A 22,662-nucleotide genomic window follows, 5' to 3' on the forward strand; every position below is an offset into this window, starting at 1 on the left:
ATACCTCCAAAAAGTACTACATCAGCAATGTAGAAAAGAAGCTAAAAAGAACACATAGCTGAGATGACTAGGTGTTAAGGAGTTTTGAAGTATGTGTAGGGGTTCACGTATACACTTGAAGAAAGTGCATATTTCACCCCTTTGCATTGCATCCTATTTACATTCTTCACTTTTAATGTTTCTAGTTCTTCTTTCCAAGTAAAAAGGAAATTCCCTAAAGTCAGAGATGATGTTGTCTACTTTTCATACCCTCCAAAGCTCCAAAAACTTCATCAAATTTGAAAGGTGTCCAGTAAATGCTTACTGTTGGATATTTCACCAAAACTATAATGCCCAACTATTTAGACTATTGCCCGACATTTAGTCTTGTACCATCTTCCATTCCATTCTGGAACTCTACTAGTTTCCCTCTTGCATTATCTAAATCCAACATAGTGTTATACATTCTTCAAGGCCGCAAATTCAGGCCCATTTCCGGTTCAGCCTGGCTGCTTGGCATACTCATTCCTGGATTCTCATTGCCCTTCCTATTTCGGCCATAATTTTTGAGCTTTAAAATTTTATTCTGAGGCCAAGTGTGGTGACTCACATCTGTAATCCCAGCACTTTAGGAGGCCGAGACAAAAGGATCACTTGAGCTCTGGACTTTGAGACCAGCCTGGGTGACATGGTGAAACCCTGCCTGTACCAAAAAAAAAAAAAAAAAAAACCAAAGTTAGCCCAGCGTGGTGGCCCAGGCATGGTAGTGTGCACCTGTAGTCCCAGTTGCTTGGGAGGCTTAGGTGGGAGGATGGCTTGAGCCCACGAGGCTGAGGTTGCAGTGAGCCGATATTGCACCATTACACTCCAACCTGGGTGACAGAAAAAGACCCTGTCAAAAAAAAAAAAAAAAAAAAAAGTTCTCTGTTGTATTTTTTTGTGATTATGTCATGTAAATATCTTGTATCTCTTAATTAAATTGAAAATTTGATGGGGCCATGATTTGTCTCATATTGAGGCAGCCATGGGCAATGAGGGAATCAGATGTTTCTAATATTAACTCTCTGAGTGACCTTATGCCATTCACCTGCCTCATATAGGCCTTGGGTCCATCATCTATAAAATGAGCACTTTAGACTGGGTGTGGTGGCTCACACCTCTAATCCTAGCACTTTGGAAAGCCAAGGCAGAAGGATTGCTTGAGCCCACGAGCTTAAGACCAGCCTGGGCAACATAGCAAGACACCATCTCTACAAACATAAAATTAAAAATTAGAGGGTTAAATTCAATTATTCCCAAAGACATTTCTACACCCAACATTCTCTAGTCCTACCTTTACCTTTGTACTGTGCTGCTGTTCCCCCTCAGTGCTGGCCCCTAAGTAAACTCAAATCCACAATCATTCAGTAAAAGTTGCTAGGTTAAAGTTCTTTACACTTGTATGTTATTAATTTCCAATATCTGTGCTATCTAATGACAGCTTTCTTTCTTTTTTTTTTTTTTTTTTGAGACGGAGTCTCGCTCTGTCACCCAGGCTGGAGTACAGTGGCGCGATCTCGGCTCACTGCAAGCTCCGCCTCCCGGGTTCACGCCATTCTCCTGCCTCAGCCTTCCGAGTAGCTGAGACTACAGGTGCCCGCCACCTCGCCCAGCTAGTTTTTTGTATTTTTTAGTAGAGACGGGGTTTCACCGTGTTAGCCAGGATGGTCTCGATCTCCTGACCTCGTGATCCCTCCGTCTCGGCCTCCCAAAGTGCTGGGATTACAGGCTTGAGCCACCGCGCCCGGCCTAATGACAGCTTTCATTTGTATAACTTTAATAGTGTTTAAAGCACACTCTCATAATAATTTCATTTAAACCATAAAACAACTTAGATCAAGACAGGTATTACTGTCCTCACTCTTCCAATGTGAAAATGAAATATTAAAAGGTTGTGATTTGCTCAAAGTTATACAACCAGTTGGGTGGACGAGCCAGGGGTCAAACTCAGGACTCCACATACCCAGTGCAGGCCACCTCCCTGGTTTTCCAAAATAGGATTCAAGACACACGATTCCATGAAATGTTACTAGGTGGGACTGAAAAGAAAATAATTATTTGATGAAATAAATTTGGAGACTGCTACCTTATAATAAAGATAACTCGATTACTTTACTGTAGGGTTTTTAGAAATCCCCAAAGAGGCATATAGTTTTACAAACTAATTTGATCACAGAAATCTTTTTTTAAGAAAGAGCTGAGCCTGCCTGGGCGCAGTGGTTCACACCTGTAATCCCAGCAATTTGGGAGGCCTAGGTGGGCGGATCACCTATGGTTGGGAGTTTGAGACCAGCCTGACCAACATGGAGAAACCCTGTCTCTACTAAAAATACAAAATTAGCCGGGCGTGGTGGCGCATGCGTGTAATCCCAGCTACTCAGGAGGCTAAGGCATGAGAATCACTTGAAACCGGGAGGCCTAGGTGGGCGGATCACCTATGGTTGGGAGTTTGAGACCAGCCTGACCAACATGGAGAAACCCTGTCTCTACTAAAAATACAAAATTAGCCGGGCGTGGTGGCGCATGCGTGTAATCCCAGCTACTCAGGAGGCTAAGGCATGAGAATCACTTGAACCCGGGAGGCGGAGGTTGTGGTGAGCCGAGATCATGCCATTGCACTCCAGCCTGGGCAACAAGAGCGAAACTCTGTCTCCAAAAAATAAAAATAAAAGAAAGCAAGAAAGAGCTGTGCCAGGTGTAGTAATCCCAGCACTTTGGGAGGCCGAGGCAGGCAGATCACAAGGTCAGGAGATCAAGACCATCCTGGCTAACATGGTGAAATCCCGTTTCTACTAAAAATGCAAAAAAATTAGCCGGGCATGCTGATGGGCGCCTGTAGTCCCAGCTACTCGGGAGGCTGAGGCAGGAGAATGGCATGAACCTGGGAGGCAGAGGTTGCAGTGAGCCGAGATTGCGCCACTGCCCTCCAGCCTGGTTGACAGAGTGAGACTCCATCTCAAAACAAAAAAGAAAAGAAAATGGTGCCAAGTAAAATACAAAAACTTAGCTGGGTGTAGTGGTGCATGCCTGTAATCCCAGCTACTCAGGAAGCTGAGGCAGGAGAATCACTTGAACCTGGGGGACAGAGGTTGCAGGGAGCCGAGATCATGCACTCCAGCCTGGGTAACAAAGTAAGACTCCGTTTCGAAAAATTTAAAAAAAAAAAAAATTTAAAAAACAGACCTTTTAAGTCCAGCCCCCAGCCCCCATTGCTTTTCCTAAATTCCCTCAGAACACCAAGAAAAAATAAAAAGGAAGGACGAGCTGGTTACCACGGAACAGTTTTAGAGACATGCTTCACCCAATATGATGAATTTACGCTTCGTAAATGATTGCTGAGTGACAATAATTTCTACCTAAGTGACTGAATACCTTATGTGAAGTTTCTAATTTTATATAGGTCTATCTTCATATGTGAGGGAGTAAGGAGAGGGATGTAAAAATAATATTTGAGTGACATCAGGTTTATAAATAACTATGAACCAGTGTACTCAGAGGGTGGGGGCTTCCATTGAAAGAACGTAGAACAGCTATTTCGAGCCAACCAAGATTTGCAAGAGTATTTTAAAACACACTAGGAGGTAAACTCAGATGTAAACAGCCCTCTTAAGAGTGAGTGATGTCAAGGAGACATTAGTTCTTTTTGTTATTCGGTGCTTCCTGTCCCTGAATTACAGTCTTATTTGTCAAGCCTCAATAAAATGCCACAGCACAAACCAAATACAATAAAATGATGCTTTCAACCCTACTGGTTGTCTGTGGACCTTGTTTATACAAGTCACTGAAAGTCGCTGGTACTTTGGATTGTGTGAAAATTTTGGACTATCATTACTATTCTGCTTAGATTGTGTCTTGTGTTATTGAAAGAGAGCTGGCCCTGATTCAGAAACTCTGCTAAAGCAGCCAAGACGGGAAACCTGCAGTTCCTAAGAATAGAAGTTACTGTTTATAATAAAACTGTACTCTGTGTTTGGGGGGAAAAATCAACTTTATCAGTGATCAGCTAATCCACAGGGGATCAATATGAGGAAACTGAGGCATAGAGATTACAGGAGTCCTGTGAGTAGGCAGGGAAAGAGGGGGAGGAGCTGTATGAATCAGGATGCCTTCAGTTGCAAGTGGATGGAGCCCAAATGAAAATGGCTTATGGAAAAAAAGGAAGAGGGGCTTGGCTCACCTATCTGGAAACCCAGAGTCCGAGCTTCAGGGCTACAAAGGATGTCATCGTCCTTCCTTCATTCTTTCCTTCTCTTTTTCTCTCCATTCATCTCAGCATTTCCTTCTTCTGTCATCCTCTCCAACCAGCAGAGATGATAGCTCCAAAGAAAACTCCTTTGCGGCCAGGCGCGGTGGCTCACGCCTGTAATCCCAACACTGGGAGGCTGAGGCGGGCGGATCACTTGAGCCCAGGATTTCGAGACCAGCCTGGCCAACAAGGCAAAACCCCTCTCTACTCAAAATACAAAAATTAGCCTGGCATGGTGGCATGCGCCTGTAATCCCAGTTTACTGAGGAGGCTGAGATGGGAGGATCGCTTAGCCCGGGAGGCAGAGGTTGCTTGGAGCCAAGATCCCGCCACTGCACTCCAGCCTGGGCAACAGAACGAGACTCTGTTTCAAAAAACAAAAGAAGAAAACTCCTTTCCCACCATGGACATGGGGGGTGGAGCAGATTTTGTTATCCAAAGGGGAGGGAGACAAACACTCCAGGGAGCAAAAAAGAAAAAAAAAAAAAGTATAGTCTACCACAGAAGCTACTAGTTCTTCCCTCTGTCAGGGCCACAGAAGTGAGCAGGAAAGGAGAAAATAACTTTTTCACTGTCAGAATTCTAGAGATTCATTGGATTATAGACCAGTCCGTCTCAGTCTAGAGCTACTCTCTCATTTACCCCAACTTGCACACTTTGAGGGTTTTCACAGACATGATGCCTGCCAAAATACTGGTTGATCTCCGTATCAAACACTTCTGCCCATAGTTTCTATCTATGAATCTATAGAATTTTCTAAACAAAAACAGAGCTTATCTCCTGCCAAACTGGGACATCTGTAATTTATATTCTGTTTTCTGAAATCTCAATGTTTCCAAAACCCAAGATTCACCCACACCTTACAGAAACCCAATACCATCTCCCTTTCTGATCCTACACACAGACACACAGAGTGAAACAGAAAAGACTCAAACATCGGCAGTTACATCGTGACTGAAACTTAGTGGATTATTAATTTCCTGCTTTTGGTCTTTCTCTCAATTGTCAAACATTCATTAAAAAAAGAAAAAAAAACATTTTGGCGGGGCACGGTGGCTCACACCTGTAATACCAATACTTTGGAATGCCGAGGCAGGTGGATCACGAGGTTAGGAGATCGAGATCATCCTGGCCAACATGGTGAAACCCAGTCTCTGCTAAAAATACAAAAATTAGCTGGGTGTGGCAGCGTGTGCCTGTAATCCCAGCTACTTGGGAGGCTGAGGCAGGAGAATCTCTTGAACCCAGGAGGCTGAGGTTGCAATGAGCTGAGACCACGCCATTGCACTTCAGTCTCGTGACAGAGTGAGACTCCGTCTCGGGAAAAAAAAAAAAAAAAAAAACTAGAGAAGATACTGAGGGAAGAAGGGATCCTGTGGGCTCCACTCAACTGAACGTTGACCAGGAGCTGCTTTCCCCTTGAGCCTCACAAGTTGCCTAAGAGGCCCTGTTTATCCATCCCTCAGCTCCAAGACTCAGAGATGCAAAGGATCTAGATCATTCTCTCCCCACCCAAGAGAAGGAGGAAAGAAAAAGACTTTTTTTCAGCCCTTGCAGCTCCCCAGTGAGCAATGCAGAACTCTTAACTGCCTTAAGCCCAGAAGTCCTCACATACCGAAGCAACTTGGCCAGGAGGAGGGAAAGAAGGACTGAATGTAAGCCAAGTCCAGGGAACCCAGGACAAAGAAGGGGAACCTGGGTTGTCAGACTCTGGCCTTTATTACTAAAAAATGACAGTGTTTTGGGGCCGCACGCGGTGGCTCATGCCTGTAATCCAAACACTTTGGGAGGCCGAGGTGGGTGGATCACAAGGTCAGGAGTTCGAGACCAGCCCGGCCAACATGGTGAAACCCCCCCCCCATCTCTACTAAAAAATACAAAAATTAGCTGGACATGGTAGCGCACGCCTGTAGTCCTAGCTACTCAGGAGGCTGAGGCAGGAGAATTGCTTGAACCCGGGAGACAGAGGTTACAGTGAGCCGAGATCACACCACTGCACTCCAGCCTGGGCAAGAGTGAGACTCCATCTCAAAAAAAAATAAAATAAAATAAGACAGAGTTTTGGCCGCCCTCGGTGGCTCATGCCTATAATCCCAGCACTTTGGGAGGGCAATGCGGGTGGATCACCTGAGGTCAGGAGTTTGAGACCATCCTGACCAACATGGAGAAACCCTGTCTCTATTAAAAATACAAAAGTAGGCCGGGCGCGGTGGCTCAAGCCTGTAATCCCAGCACTTTGGGAGGCCGAGACGGGCGGATCACGAGGTCAGGAGATCGAGACCATCCTGGCTAACACGGTGAAACCCCGTCTCTACTAAAAAATACAAAAAACTAGCCGGGCGAGGTGGCGGGCGCCTGTAGTCCCAGCTACTCGGGAGGCTGAGGCAGGAGAATGGCGTAAACCCGGGTGGCGGAGCTTGCAGTGAGCTGAGATCCGGCCACTGTACTCCAGCCTGGGCGACAGAGCGAGACTCCGTCTCAAGAAAAAAAAAAAAAAAAAAAAGTAGTGGGGCGTGTTGGCGCATGCCTGTAATGCCAGCTACTCGGGAGGCTGAGGCAGGAGGATAGGTTGAACCCGGGAGGTGGAGGTTTCGGTGAGCCGAGATCGTGCCATTGCACTCCAGCCTGGGCAACAAGAGCGAAACTCCATCTCAAAAAAAAAAAGGACGGGCACGGTGGCTCAAGCCTGTAATCCCAGCACTTTGGGAGGCCGAGACAGGCGGATCACGAGGTCAGGAGTTTGAGACCATCCTGGCTAACACGGTGAAACCCCGTCTCTACTGAAAAATACAAAAAGCTAGCCGGGCGAGGTGGTTGGCGCCTGTAGTCCCAGCTACTGGGGAGGCTGAGGCAGGAGAATGGCGTAAACCCGCGAGGCGGAGCTTGCAGTGAGCTGAGATCCGGCCACTGCACTCCAGCCCGGGCGACAGAGCAAGACTCCGTCTCAAAAAAAAAAAAATGACGGTGTTTTTATGTGTCCATGTGTACACAATTACGAAGTTGAGGGTTCTCAAACAGTATATGGTACCTAGAAAACTTTGGGCATTTATGATTCTAGACAAATACGAAGAGGAAAACTATAATATCAATGTGGTTCTTTAATACAGTATGGCTACTGGGAAGATTATACTGGAAATCTAGAGACTTGAGGTTTCAGCTCAGCTTTCTGTGACATCACTGTGCCTCATTTTCTTCATTTGTGAAAAAAGGGGACTGACCTAGATGGACTCTAACACTCTTCCAAATCTAATAGATTATGACTGTGATATTATTTTATGTGTGTAAATATATATATTAGTCTCCGCCCCCCAGGCTCAAGTGATCCTCCTACCTCAGCCTCCTGAAGAGCTGGGACTAGAGGTGTGCGCCATCACACCCAGTTAATTTTTGTATTTTTTGTAGAGGTTTCTACGTGTTGGCCAGCCTGGTCTTGAACTCCTGAACTCGAACTCAAGGGATTCACAGGCCTTGGTCTCCCAAAGTGCTAGGATTACAGGTCTCAGCCACCTTGCCAGGCCTATTCCCATAGCCTTTATTATAATCTCTTGTTATAATGTTGGGCTTGCTAGGCCTCAGGGACAGGCCTGAGGAAACAGTTTCTCTCGGTCTCCTACCCTTTCCCCTGCCCTAAGGCAAGACACTTATCTTCTCCTGTTTTTCTTTTTTCTTTTTTCTTTTTTAAGACAAGGTCTCGCCGGGTGCAGTGGCTCAAGCCTGTAATCCCAGCACTTTGGGAGGCCAAGACGGGCGGATCACGGGGTCAGGAGATCGAGACCATCCTGGCTAACACGGTGAAACCCCGTCTCTACTAAAAAATACTAGCCGGGTGAGGTGGCGGGCGCCTGTAGTCTCCCAGCTGCTCGGGAGGCTGAGCCAGAAGAATGGCGTGAACCCGGGAGGCGGAGCTTGCAGTGAGCTGAGATCGCACCACTGCACTCCACCCTGGGCGACAGAGCAAGACTCCGTCTCAAAAAAAAAAAAAAAAAAAAAAAAAAAAAGACAAGGTCTCACTCTGTTGCCCGGGCTGGAGTGTAGTTGTGTAATCACAGCTCCCTGTGGCCTGAAACTCCTGGGCTCAAGCAATCCTCCCGCCTTGGCCTCCCAAAATGCTAGGATTACTGGCATGAGCCACCTCGCCAGGGCTTCCCCCACCCCTCATCTTTCGGATTCTGGGTCTTAAAGGGTCCATGACATATACCCTGGGGGAAGGAATGCTGGCTTCATGAAGCTTCCATAAAAATTCAAGAGGGGGCCGGGCGCGGTGGCTCACGCCTGTAATCCCGGCACTTTGGGAGGCCGAGGCGGGTGGATCATGAGGTCAGGAGATGGAGACCATCCTGGTTAACATGGTGAAACCCCGTCTCTACTAAAAATACAAAAAAATTAGCTGGGCCTGGTGGCGAGCGCCTGTAGTCCCAGCTACTCAGGAGGCTGAGGCAGGAGAATGGCGTGAACCTGGGAGGCGGAGCTTGCAGTAAGCCCAGATTGCGCCACTGCACTCCAGCCTGGGCGACAGAGTGAGACTCCGTCTCAAAGAAAAAAAAGAATCCAAGAGGGACCTGGCAAACTGGCTTACACCTATAATCCCAACACTCCGATAGACCTAGGTGGGAGGATCACTTGAGGCCAGGAGTTTGAAACTAGCCTGGGCAACAAAACAAGACCCAGTCTCTTTAAAAAAAAAAAAAAAAAAAAAAAAAAAAAAAAAAAAAATTAGGCTGGGTGCGGTGGCTTATGCCTGTAATCCTAACACTTTGGGAAGCCGAGGCAGATGGATCACCTGAGGTCAGGAGTTCAAGACCAGCCTGGCCAACATGACGAATCCTCATCTCTACTAAAAATACAAAAATTAGCCGGGCATGGTGGCTGGCACTATAATCCCAGCTACTCAGGAAGCTGAGGCAGGAGAATCACTTGAACCTGGGGGACAGAGGTTGCAGGGAGCGGAGACTGCGCCATTGCACTCCAGCCTGGGAGACAGAGCGAAAGTCAGTCTCAAAAAAAAAAGAAATTAGCTGGGTGTAATGGCGAGTACCTGTAGTACCAGCTACTTGGGAGGCTGAGGTAGGAGGATCACTTGAACTCAGAAGGTCAAGGCTGCAGTGCACTGTGATAATGTCACTGAACTCCAGCCTGGGGGACAGAGAGAGGAGACCTTATCTCAGAAAATTAAAAAAACAAAACAAGAGGACTGGGTTCTGGGAGCTTCCATATAGCTGACCAAGTGGAGGTTCTTGGAGAGTGGCACACTGGAGAGTGCACGGATGCCCCACCCTCTCCGCCATGCCCTGTCCCACACATTTCTTCATCTGCATCATTTGTAGTATCCTTTATAATAAGCTGGTAAATGTAAGTAATTGTTTCCCCGAGTTCTGTGAGCCCCTCTGGAAAATTAATCAAACCCAAGCAGAGCATCATAGGAACCCCAAATTGAAGCTGGTTGGTCAGAACTTCCACAGGTCTGGACTTACAAATGGTGTTGGGGATGAGGGGGCAGTCTTGGGGACTGAGCTTTCAACCTGTGGGATCTGAGGCTATCCCCAGGTGGACAGTGTTGGAATTGAATCGAAGGACACTCAGCTGGTGTCTGCTGCTTGCTGTATAGGGAAAACCTCCATGAATTTTGTCCCAGAAACCTTCTGTGTTGATGATTATTGTGGTGGTATGCCAGTAGGGGGAAAACAGTTTCCAAATTTTTCCCCAAGTAATGACTATATTCAAAACATTACAGCCTAGCACAGTGGCTCATGCATGCACTCCCAACATTTTGGAAGACCAAGGCAGGCATATTGCCTGAGGTCAAGAGTTTGAGACCAGCCTGGCCAACATGGTGAAACCTCGTCTCTACTAAAAATACAAAAGTTAGTCGGGTGTTGTGGTGCACACCTTTAGTCCCAGCTACCTGGGAGGCTGAGGCAGCAGAATCGCTTGAACCCAGGAGGCAGATGTTGCAGTGAGCCGAGATCATACCATTGTACTCTAGCCTGAGCAACAGACAAAAAAAAAAAAAAAAAAACCTCCATCTCAAACAAAAACAAAAAATGTTAAACTTAGCCAGGCACAATAGTCCCAGCTACTTGGGAGCTGAGGCAGGAGGATTGATCAACTGAGCCCAGAACTTTGAGGTCACAGTGAACTATGACTGCACCACTGCACTCCAGCCTGGGCAACAGAGCGAGACCCTAGCTCTAAAAAAACAAAAAAGAAACCTCAAAAGAGACAGCCAGACAGACAGATATAAATAGGACACACATTGGTCACAGTTATGCTTTCGGCACTCTGAGTGTTTTCATTGATATTTTTGAAGATGAGACCAGGGGCCCAGTTGATAGAGTCTGTATCTCCAAATCGTCCTTTGACCCAAAATAGGTCCCCTGGAATTCTCTTATCCTAGAAGGCAAGAAAAACCAGAATGAAGGAGCCACATTTTTGGAAGTTACTATAGAGCAGATCCTTGGAGATTGGAGATTTCGCAAGTCATGTCAGTATGCCTGGGACTGTCCCAGATTTTCCCAGGCCTCAGATGTAAGGATCAGATTCACATTACTTCTACTCTACATCTCCCCACTTACCCAGCAAAGTACCTGTTCCATAGGAGATAAATGCTTGTTAAATAAGTAAATGGGCCAGACCACGTGGCTCATGCCTGTAATCCCAGCACTTTGGGAGGCCAAGGTGGGAGAATCACTTGAACCCTGGAGTTCAAAACCAGCCTGGGCAATATAGTGAGGCTCCATGTCTTAAAAAAAAAAAAAAAAAAGTCAGGCGCAGTGGCTCACGCCTGTAATTCCAGCACTTTGGGACACCAAGACAGGTGGATCACAAGGTCGGGAGTTCAAGATCAGCCTGGCCAAGATGGTGAAACCCCATCTCTACTAAAAATATAAAAATTAGCTGGGTGTGGTGGTGGGCGCCTGTAATCCCAGCTACTCCAGAGGCTGAGGCAGAGAATTGCTTGAACCTGGGTGGAGGAGGTTTCAGTGAGCCTACATCACACCACTGCACTCCAACACCTGGGCAACAGAGCGAGCCTATACCTCAAAAAAAAAAAAAAAAAAAGGAAAAGAAAAGAAAAAAAAATTAACCAGGCATGGTGGCTCATTTCTGGTCTCAGCTGTTCATGGGGCTAAAGTGGGAGGATCACCTGAGCCTAGAAAGTTAAGATCATGCCATTACACTCCAGCCTGGATGACAGAGGAAGACCCTGTCTCAAAAAATAAATACATACATATATAAATACATAAACTGACATGTGACATTGTGCCATTTACCATTTTGTTCAAAAATCATTCTCTGCATCTGAGGTACCCTTTCAAATAGGCCAGCTACCAGCAAAGAGTTGTAATTATTGAGGAAGTGAAAATGTTTAACAAGGGGAATTTAAATATCTCCATTTGGCTTTCCAGCCAGAACTCTTTTTGTGAACTATCCAAAGCAGAGAGGAGGAAATAAAATACTTTTATGTTAGCCAGGCATGGCAGCATGCACCTGTAGTTCTAGCTATTCAGGAGGTTGCACCGGAGGGTCCCTTGAGCTCAAGAGTGCAAATCCAGCCTCAGCAACATACCCTAAAAAAACAAAGACTCATTGGCCAGGCTCAGTGGCTCACACCTGTAATCCCAGCACTTTAGGAGGCCGAGGCGGGCAGATCACGAGGTCAGGAGATCCAGACCATCCTGGCTAACATGGTGAAACCCTGCCTCTACTAAAGATACAAAAAATTAGCTGGACATCGTGGCACACGCCTGTAGTCCCAGCTACTCAGGAGGCTGAGGCAGGAGAATCCCTCGAACCCAGGAGGCGGAGGTATCAGTGAGCCGAGATCGCGCCACTGCACTCCAGCCTGGGCGACAGAACAAGACTCTGTCCCCCCAACCAAAAATAATTATATTTTGTAGAAACAGGTCTTGCTATATTGCCCAGGCTGGTCTTGAACTCCTGGGCTCAAACAATCCTCTCACCTTGGCTTCCCAAAGTTGGGGGATGGCAGACCTGAGCCACCATGCCCAGCCTTTCAAACATTTTCAATACAAAATGTGAATCTAAAATTCAAGATGAGGATAGATATATTCAGCTGACAAATGATACCTCTCTTCTGCTGTTGGACTGAATTGTGTCCCCCCAAAAATTTGTATTTTTGGCCGGGCGCGGTGGCTCAAGCCTGTAATCCCAGCACTTTGGGAGGCCGAGACGGGCGGATCATGAGGTCAGGAGATCGAGACCATCCTGGCTAATACGGTGAAACCCCGTCTCTACTAAAAAATACAAAAAACTAGCCGGGCGACGAGGCGGGCGCCTGTAGTCCCAGCTACTCGGGAGGCTGAGACAGGAGAATGGCGTAAACCCGGGAGGCGGAGCTTGCAGTGAGCTGAGAGCCGGCCACTGCACTCCAGCCTGGGCGGCAGAGCAAGACTCCGTCTCAAAAAAAAAAAAAAAAAAAAAAAAAAAAAAAAAAAAAAAAATTTGTATTTTTGAAGTCCTCATCCTCAGTACCTCAGAATATGGCTGACTTGGAAATGGAGTCTGTAAAGAGGTAATTAAGTTAAAATGCAGTCATATGGGTGAGCTTCAATCTGAGATGACTGGTGTCCTTATAAGAAGAATTGATTGAGTGCGGTGGCTCACGACTCTAATCTCAATGCTTTGGGAGGCAGACTGCGGAGGATCGCTTGAGCCCAGCAGTTTGAGACCAACCTAGGCAAATAGTGAGACCCCAATCTGTATAAAAAAATTAAAAATTAGCCCCGCGTGGCCGGGCGTGGTGGCTCATGCCTGTAATCCCAGCACTTTGGGAGGCTGAGGCAGGTGGATTGCCTGAGCTCAGGAGTTGGAGACTAGCCTGACCAACATGGAGAAGTCCTGTCTCTACTAAAAATACAAAATTAGCCAGATGTGGCGGCAGGTGCCTGTAATCCCAGCTACTCCAGAGGCTGAGGCAGGAGAATAGCTTGAACCCAGGAGGGAGAGGTTGTGGTGAGCAGAGATTGTGCCCTTGCACTCCAGCCTGGGCAACAAGAGCGCAACTCAGTCTCAAAATAAAAAATTAACCCCACATTCCAGTTGGCACATGCCTGTAATCCCAGCTACTTGGGAGTCTGAGGCAGAAGGATAGCTTGAGCCCAGGAGTGCAAGGCTGTAGTGAGCCATGATCACACCACTACACTCCAGCTTTGCTGTGAGAGTGAGACCCTGTGTCCAAAAAAAAAAAAAAAAACCGTGATTAAGACATAGACACAGGCCGGGCACGGTGGCTCAAGCCTGTAATCCCAGCACTTTGGGAGGCCGAGACGGGCGGATCATGAGGTCAGGAGATCGAGACCATCCTGGCTAATACGGTGAAACCCCGTCTCTACTAAAAAATACAAAAAACTAGCCGGGCGACGAGGCGGGCGCCTGTAGTCCCAGCTACTCGGGAGGCTGAGACAGGAGAATGGCGTGAACCCAGGAGGCGGAGCTTGCAGTGAGCTGAGAGCCGGCCACTGCACTCCAGCCTGGGCGGCAGAGCAAGACTCCGTCTCAAAAAAAAAAAAAAAAAAAAAAAAAAAAGACATAGACACAAAGAGGGAAGAGCTTATAAGGACACAGGGACACAGGGAGAGGACATCTGTCTTTAGCGAAAGGGAAAGGCTCCAAGAGAAGCCAATCCTTCTGACACCTTGATCTCAGACTTCCAGCTTCCAAAACTGTGAGGAAATAAATTTCTGTTGTTTAAGTCACCATGTCAGCTAGGCGAAAGGGCTCACACCTGAAATGCCAACACTTTGAGAGGCCGAGGTTAGAGGACCACTTCAGCTCAGGAGCTTGAGACCAGTCTGGGCAACATAGCAAGACCCCATCTCTACAAAAAATGTAAAAGTTATCTAGGCATAGTGGCACCTGTGGTCCCAGCTACTCAGGAGGCTGAGACAGAAGGATTGCTTGAGCCTCAGAGTTTGAGGCTGCAGTGAGCTATGACTATACCACTGCACTCCAGCCTGGGAGACATAGCAAGACCCAAATCTTTTGAAAAAAAAAAATGGTTTTTTTACCCCCACATTTTAAAATAAAGAAGTAGACTAGGTACAGTGGCTCATGCCTGTAATCCCAGCACTTTAGGAGGGTAAGGCGAGTGGATCACTTAAGGTCAAGAGCTCGAGACCAGCCTGGCCAACATGGCAAAACCCATCTCCACTAAAAATAGAAAAATTAGCGGGGCCTGGTGGCACACACCTGTAGTCCCAGCTACTCGGGAGGCTGAGGCATGAGAATTGCTTGAATCCAGGAGGTGGAGGTTGCAGTGACCGGAGATCCCGCCGCTGTACTCCAGCCTGCCAACAGAGCAAGACTCTGTCTAAAAAGAATAATAATAATAAGTAAATATAATAAAAATATAAGTAAATATATAAAAATATAATAAGTAAAATAAACAAGCAGCCAAGATATTTCATTTTGCTGATTTAGTAGATGAGTTTATACTATATTTTAAAAGAACAACTCAAATTTTTATAACACTCGAGAATAATTTGAAAAGCCAAACATGAGCCATGCATGGTGGCACATGTCTGCAGTCCCAGGTACTTAGAAGGCTGAGGCAAGATGATTTCTTGAGCCTAGCTTGGGCAGTATAGAGAAAGACTGCCTCTAAAACTTTTCTTTTTTTGAGACAGTATCTCACTCTGTCACACAAGCTAGGGTGCAGTGGTGTGGTCACGGCTCACTGCAGCCTGGATCTCCTGGGCTCTAGTGCTGGGACTACAGGTGCGTGCCACCATGTGTAGCTAATTTTTTTTTTTTTTTTTTTTTTTTTTTTTTTTTTTTTTTTTGAGACAGAATCTCACTCTGTCACCCAGGCTGGAGTACAGTGGTGCGATCTCGGCTCACAGCAACCTCTGCCTCCCGGGTTCCAGCAACTCTCCCTTCCCAGCCTCCTGAGTAACTGGGATTACAGGTGCCTGCCACCACACCTGGTTAATTTTTGTATTTTTAGTACAGACTGGGTCTCTCCATGTTGCCCAGGCTGGTCTCGAACTCCTGACCTCAAGCAGTCCACTAGCCTCACCTTCCCAAAGTGCTGGGATTAAATTAGCCGGGCATGGTGGTGTGAGTCTGTAATCCCAGCTACTTGGGAGGCCGAGGCAGGAGAATTGCTTGAACCTGGGAGGTGGAAATTGCAGTGAGCCGAGATTGTGACACTGCACTCCAGCCTGGGTGACAAGACTGAGACTCCGCTCAAACAAAACAAAACAAAACAAAACAAAAGTGCTGGGATTACAGGCATGAGCCACCATGCCGTCCTAATGTTTTAATTGTTTTGTAGAGATGGAGTCTTCCCATGTTGACCAGGCTGGTCTCAAACTTCTGGGATCAAGTGATTCTCCCACATCCACCTCCCAAAGTGCTGGGATTACAGGTGTGAACCACTGTACCAGGCCTGTAAAAAAAATTTTAAAAACAAAGAGCCTACTTTTGGTTTGCTAGGAACTTTCTGGTATTAGCACTGAAAGCCCCATATTCCAGAAAGTTCAGTCCTGGGCATACCAGTGAGGTTGGTCACCCTAGCTTGGAAAGCCATTTGAGACTGCAAGTCGCATGAAGGCAGAGCCTTTGTTCCTTTTTTTTTTTTTTTTTTTTTTTTTTTTGAGACAGAGTCTCATTCTGTTGCCCAGGCTAGAGTGCAGTGGCGCGATCTGGGCTCACTGCAACCTCTGCCTCCCAGGTTCAAGCGATTATTTTGCCTCAGCCTCCTGAGTAGCTGGGATTACAGGTGTGCACTACCACGCCCGGCTAACTTTTGTACTTTTAGTAGAAACGATTTCACCAGGTTGGCCAGGCTGGTCTTGAACTCCTGACCTCAGGTGTTTCACCTCCCTCGGACTCCCAAAGTGCTGGGATTACAGGCGTGAGCCACTGCGCCCGGCCTCTTTGTTCCATTTTTGACTGTGCATCCAATGAAGGGCAGAACAGGCCCTCAATAAATATTTTCAGAATGACTGAATCAATCAATGTCCTCTGAAATAAGGCTGCTGTCTTCATACCCATTTCTCTGAACACTTGGAAGCAAAGGCACAAAAATTACAGGTACCAACAGGTACCAAGTGCCGTCCCTGCCATGCATTCAGACTCTGATCCAAAGTGGTGAGATTATAGACATGAGCCACCACACCCGGCCCCTGCATCTGATCTCTGATCCACCAGGAAGACTTTCTCCACCTGAGTTACCTTTCCAGGACTCCCAGGAAATTCTTTCAATTCTTGGTCAGTCTTAACCAAAAGCGTAACTCCCACTATAGACCTGGAGGCGAATCCTTAAAAGCTGTGATTTTAAAGCCAGCTGTAGTGGAGAATCAGGGGGGTGGCACAACTTCCAAAATCCAAGGTTAATAGGCTGTGAATTGCCACTTTCTTTGCTCATTGTCTGTGCTTCAACAGTTCCTTTAACCTACTGTCATTCAGCTTGGGGAGGAGAAGAAAGTAGGAATGACACCAGCTGCAAGGGAGAGACCTACAACAATGCTCTCCCCTCCCCTCGCCCCCACTCCCACCCCGCTTGTGCCCCGAAAGCACCAGGCATTCAGTTATACAGTAGATATTTATACAGCCTACCCAAAGCAAATTCAAATTTATTTCCAAGTCATTAGGGCCAATTACTCACCTTTGGGCCCTGTAATATCGTTTGTTTCCTGCCAAAACGAATGTTTTTCCTGTCGCAAATATGATAAATCCTGCATGGTGACATTCAATCGTGTTTAAACTGATTCAGATTGTGGTAGGAATTGGGTTGTATGCATGGATGGACTAAGTCATGAAATGTAGACCTCATGGATGATTGTTTTAATCTGAGAATAATTCAGACCTATTGAGGAGAACTGGCTTACTCAGAAGGTCCTGCTATGAAAACCAGTACTATTTATTTCCATTAATCTGGCCACGACTTGAAAGAATGCAAACTTTTTTTGCCTTTATTTTTGCCACTAAGGACTCGATTTGTTTTCTTCTCGAGTTTTCAAAGATATATTTAATTCAGCCGGGCATGGGGGCTCACACCTATAATCCTAGCACTTTGGGAGGCCGAGGTGGATGGATCATTTGAGGTCAGGAGTTCAAGAGCAGCCTGGCCAACATGGTGAAACCCCATCTCTACTGAAATACAAAAATTAGCTGGGCATGATGGTACACACCTGTAATTCCAGTTACTTGGGAGTCTCAGGCAGGAGAGTAGCTTGAACCTGGGAGGCAGAGGTTGCAGTGAGCCGAGATTGCACCACTGCACTCCAACCTGGGCCACAGCTAGACTCTGTCTCAAAAAAAAAAAAAAAAAAAGACTCAAGCCATCGGCTTAGTCCTCCCAAAGTGTTGGGATTACAGGCATGAGCCACTGCGCCCAGCCCCCGTGTCTGATGTCTGATCTTGATATTGAAGGGAGCAAAAAGTCACGTAAAAAATGACCCTTGCCTGGCCGGGCGCGGTGGCTCACTCCTGTAATCCCAGCACTTTGGGAGGCCGAGGCGGGCGGATCACAAGGTCAGGAGATCGAGACCATGGTGAAACCCCGTCTCTACTAAAAATACAAAAGATTAGCCGGGCGCGGTGGCAGGCGCCTGTAGTCCCAGCTACCCGGGAGGCTGAGGCAGGAGAATGGCGTGAACCCAGGAGGCGGAGCTTGCAGTGAGCTGAGATCGCGCCACTGCACTCCAGCCTGGTGGACAGAGCGGGACTCCGTCTCAAAAAAAAAAAAAAAAAAAAAAAAAAATGACCCTTGCCTATAAGGAACAAAAGTATATCCTCTATAAAATACTGCCTGCCCTGTGGGAGACTATAGTCAACATGAAAAAAAAAGGGGGGGGCTGGGTGGGTGTGGTGGCTCACGCCTGTAATCCCGGCACTTTGGGAGGCTGAGGTGGGTGAATTGCCTGAGCTTAGGAGTTTGAGACCAGTCTGGGCAACACAGTGAAACCCCATCTCTACTAAAATACAAAAAATTAGCCGGGCGTGGTGGCATGTACCTGTAGTTCCAGCTACTCGGGAGGCTGAGGCAGGAGAATGGCTTGAACCTGGGAGACAGAAGTTGCAGTGAGCCAAGATCACGCCACTGTACTCCAGTCTGGGCGACAGAGCAAGACTCTGTTTCCAAAAAAAAAAAAAAGAAAGAAAGAAAAAAAAAAAGATATGCACATGGAAAAAAAAGACACACAGAAAATGTACATCAATGCCCATGGTGAGTTTCCAAGAAGGTCCAGCCCATAAATTCTCTGGGTTTCTTCCCCAGACCGGAGGTATCAGGGTCACTTATTATTTGTTGTAAATGCAAATTACTGGGAAATGCAAATTACCCAGCCCTTCTGAATGAGAAACTGGGGCAGGGGGCACCCAGCAACGTGTGTTTTAATAAGCTGGCTAGGGAACTGTGAGGTTCATTCAGGTTTATGTAGATGTTTTAGTTCCCTGCTCCTTGCTCCTTGCGGGAGTGATGTGGAAGGAACCAGCAAGGAAGCTGCGAACCAATTTTGGCCTAGCAGCTCCTTTTTTTTTTTTTTTTTTTTTTAAGATGGAGTCTTGCTCAGCGGCCCAGGCTGGAGTGCAGTGGCTCGATCTCAGCTCACTGCAACAACCGTCTCTCAGGTTCAAGTGATTCTCCTGTCTCAGCCTCCCAAGTAGCTGAGATTATAGGCAACTGCCATCATGTATGGCTAATTTTTGTATTTTAGTAGACAAGGTTTCACCATGTTGGCCAGGCTGGTCTCGAACTCCTGACCTCAGGTGAACCATCCACCTCGGCCTCCCAAAGTACTAGGATTACAGGCTCGAGCCACCGCACCTGACTGGCAACTCCTTCTTAAGATTTTAATTTCCCAAACTACCTAGTAAATTTCGGTATAGATAACACTATCTGCAACTATAGTGGCTTTTTTTGTTGTTGTTTTGCTTTTTGCGGAGTTCCGCTCTGTTGCCAGGCTGGAGTGCAGTGGCGTGATCTCAGCTCACTGCAACCTCCGCCTCCTGGGTTCAAGCGATTCTCCTGCCTCAGCCTCCCAATTAGCTGGGACTACAGGTGCCCACCACCATGCCCAGCTAATTTTTGTATTTTTAGTAGAGACAGGGTTTCACCATATGGGCCAGGATAGTCTCCATCTCCTGACCTCCTGTTCTGCCCTCCTCTGCCTCCTAAAGTGCTGTGATTACAGGGGTGAGCTACCATGCCCAGCCCATAGTGTTTTTTTTTCAGTCACTTGTGTTAAAGGGTATTTATGTGTGATTGTCTAATTACCTCTCTTCATTAGACTACAAACTCCAAGAGGGTTCGACTTTGCTGAAGTTAAATTTTAATATGTTTCTTGCTGTCCCAAAATTTCATATTTTTCCCTAATTTGTTGTAGATATATTAAGGACCTCTTATGTATCTCATCTCTCTTTAAAAAAAAGAGAGAGAGAGAGAGATGGGGTTTCACCACGTTGCCCAGGCTGGTCTCAAAGTCCTAGGCTCAAGCCATCCGCTTAGTCCTCCCAGAGTGTTGGGATTACCAGCATGAGCCATGGCGCCCAGCCCCTGTGTCTGATGCCTGATCTTGATATTGAAGGGGGTAAAAAGTCATGTAAAAAATGACCCTTGCCTATAAGGAACAAAAGTATATCCTCAAGAGAAATTAAATAACAGCATAAGGTGGCCTATGATTATGTACAAATAAACATTTTAGATTAGATTAAGAAATACCATAGAATTCATAGCCGGGCGTGGTGGCAGGTGCCTGTAATCCCAGCTACTGAACTAGGAGGCTGAGGCAGGAGAATGGCGTGAACCCGGGAGGCAGAGCTTACAGTGAGTCGAGAGCACGCCACTGCACTCCAGCCTGGGCAACAGAGCGAGACTCCATCTGGGAAAAAAAAAGAAGAAAGAAAGAAATACCATAGAATTCAGAAAAGAGGCAGTGAGAGATCCAGCAGGTTGAGAAAACTTCCTACAAAGGGCAAGGTTGGAGTAGGACTTTCAAATTAAACAGCTGCGTCTGAATCTCCAGAACAATGCAGAAAGAGAGAGGAAGGCGAAACAAAGGGGACTAGTGGCGTAGAGCGAGGTCTGTGCATATTCCGGGAGCCTCAGCCTGGAGACAAAGGTGCCCTTGAAATGGGAAAGGTCTGGAGTGGAGTATGGGGTGTCCACTAGAGCCCTGAATGCCAGATTCACTTGGAACTGTTTCCTTTTAGTCTGTGCCTTGGTTTCTATTGTCTGGGGGGCAGGGCAGATGAAAGGAAGACTGAAGGTCTTGTGCACAAGTTATTGGAGGTAGAGAGGAAAAGAAGAAAAGAATCCCCAGAGCTGGGGGCAGTAGCTAACACCTGTCATGTCAGGACTTAGGGAGGCAGAAGCGGGAGGATGACTTGAGCCCAGGAGTCTAAGACCTGTCTGGGCAACATAGCGAGACCCCATTCTCCACAAAAAGTTAAAAAAAAAAAAAAAAAAAGGGAAGGACCAAAACAAAAAACAAAAAAATAACCCCCACCCCCAAAAGGATCTCTGGTAGTAGGCTCAGTCATTCAGCCTCATTTATAGGGTGATACTCTGGTGTCCTGAGGCGGAATGGGGGGCTCTTTCCTGAAGAAGCTCACAGCAGGTGGGTAGGAGGCCATTGCACTCCAACCTTGGCAACACGACTGAAACTCTGTCTCAAAAAATAAAAATAAAATAAAAACAAGAGTGAGCTTGGGCAGCTCAGAGAATGCTGTTCCTGTTGAGAGAAACAGGGAAGTTAGGACGGGAAACTGGTTTTTGGAGGGGAAACCAGGCTTGAAAGATGATTATTTCATTTTTGGACACACGTTACGTTTTCTCTCTCAAGCTGGTATGTTTCGTTTCTATAGTTGTTCCTTCTTCCCTTAAAACTTAGTTTCGGTGCTTAGAGGGGAAAAACAAAACAAAACCCCAGCCCAACTGGGCACAGTGGCTCACGCCTGTAATCCCAGGATTTTGGGAGGCCAAGGCAGATCACCTGATTTCAGGAGCTCGAGGCCAGCCTGACCAACATGGTGAAACCCTGTCTCTACAAAAAATAAAAAATTAGTTGGGCGTGGTGGCGCATGGCTGTAATTTCAGCTACTTGGGAGGCTGAAGCAGGAGAATCGCTTGAATCCTGGAGGCAGAGGTTGCGGTGAGCCAAGATCTCGCTATTGCACTCCAGCCTGGTCAACAAGACGGAAACTCCATCTCAAAACAAACAAACAGCCGGGCGCGGTGGCTCAAGCCTGTAATCCCAGCACTTTGGGAGGCCGAGACGGGCGGATCACAAGGTCAGGAGATCAAGACCATCCTGGCTAACCCGGTGAAACCCCGTCTCTACTAAAAATACAAAAAACTAGCCGGGCGAGGTGGCGGGTGCCTGTAGTCCCAGCTACTCCGGAGGCTGAGGCAGGAGAATGGCGTGAACCCGGGAGGTGGAACTTGCAGTGAGCTGGGATCCGGCCACTGCACTCCAGCCCGGGTGACAGAGCAAGACTCCGTCTCAAAAAAAAAAAAAAAAAAAAAACCAAACAACAACAAAAACACCTCAGCCCAGTTGTGTGTCTTTCCCAACATCTAGGTGCATCTATTTGTACTACCGGAAATTACCTCAGAGCCTAAGGGATCAATAGAGAGCTGAGTTGTTCCAGATTTTAAAGGGACAGGCATCAATGGTGAAGAGGTGGTCCCCGGGGCTGTCCCTACCTAGCCTTCCATTCTTGTGATCACTGACTGCAGGTGAGGGGAGATAGGAACCTCACTTGCTTGGCTACACTTCTGTTTTTCCAAGGAGTTCTTACTCCAAGAATCAGGGCTTCCTGATTGACCTGTCTGACTAGAATCACGGCTCTCTCATCCTGAACCATCCCGGCTCAGCTTCTGAAAGAAAAAGCTTTCTAAACAGATGCTGCTCTCTGGGGACAGGCACTAAGGTTTTTGCAGCCTCTTAGTCTTTCAGTCACTTTAAGTCCTACTCCAGCTGGTGGCTGCGGCTACCTGTCAGAGAGAACATAGGTCTGTCGGACTCTCCTGATGTCCAGAGTGGAGACAGCCCTGCAGTGCAGGGTCAAGACAGGGCAGAATAGCCTGGCCTGATTCCTCTCCATGGGACTGGAGTAGAGCAGGTTGGAATGGGGCCAGCTGACCTCTTCAGCTCCCAGCAAACTTTTTAAGCCACAAGCCACATGGCCTTCTTGACTCTGCAGTCTCCCTGACTGATGTAGAGTCTCCCCGACTGACCCTTTTTAAGCACAATAAATTTAACTTGGGTTTCTTGGGGTCAAGCTAACCTCACCTGAGGAACTTGCTTAGCAGGATTGAAGCGTTGCTGAAAAATAACATTCATCTAGGAATAAAAATGACTTTGTTATGTAGGGATTTGACAGAACAAAGGGCTGCTGCTCTGAAGTAAAGGAGGAACCCTGGGTTG

Source organism: Rhinopithecus roxellana, chromosome 4, assembly GCF_007565055.1.
Source record: "Rhinopithecus roxellana isolate Shanxi Qingling chromosome 4, ASM756505v1, whole genome shotgun sequence".
NCBI classification, from domain to species: Eukaryota; Metazoa; Chordata; class Mammalia; order Primates; family Cercopithecidae; genus Rhinopithecus; species Rhinopithecus roxellana.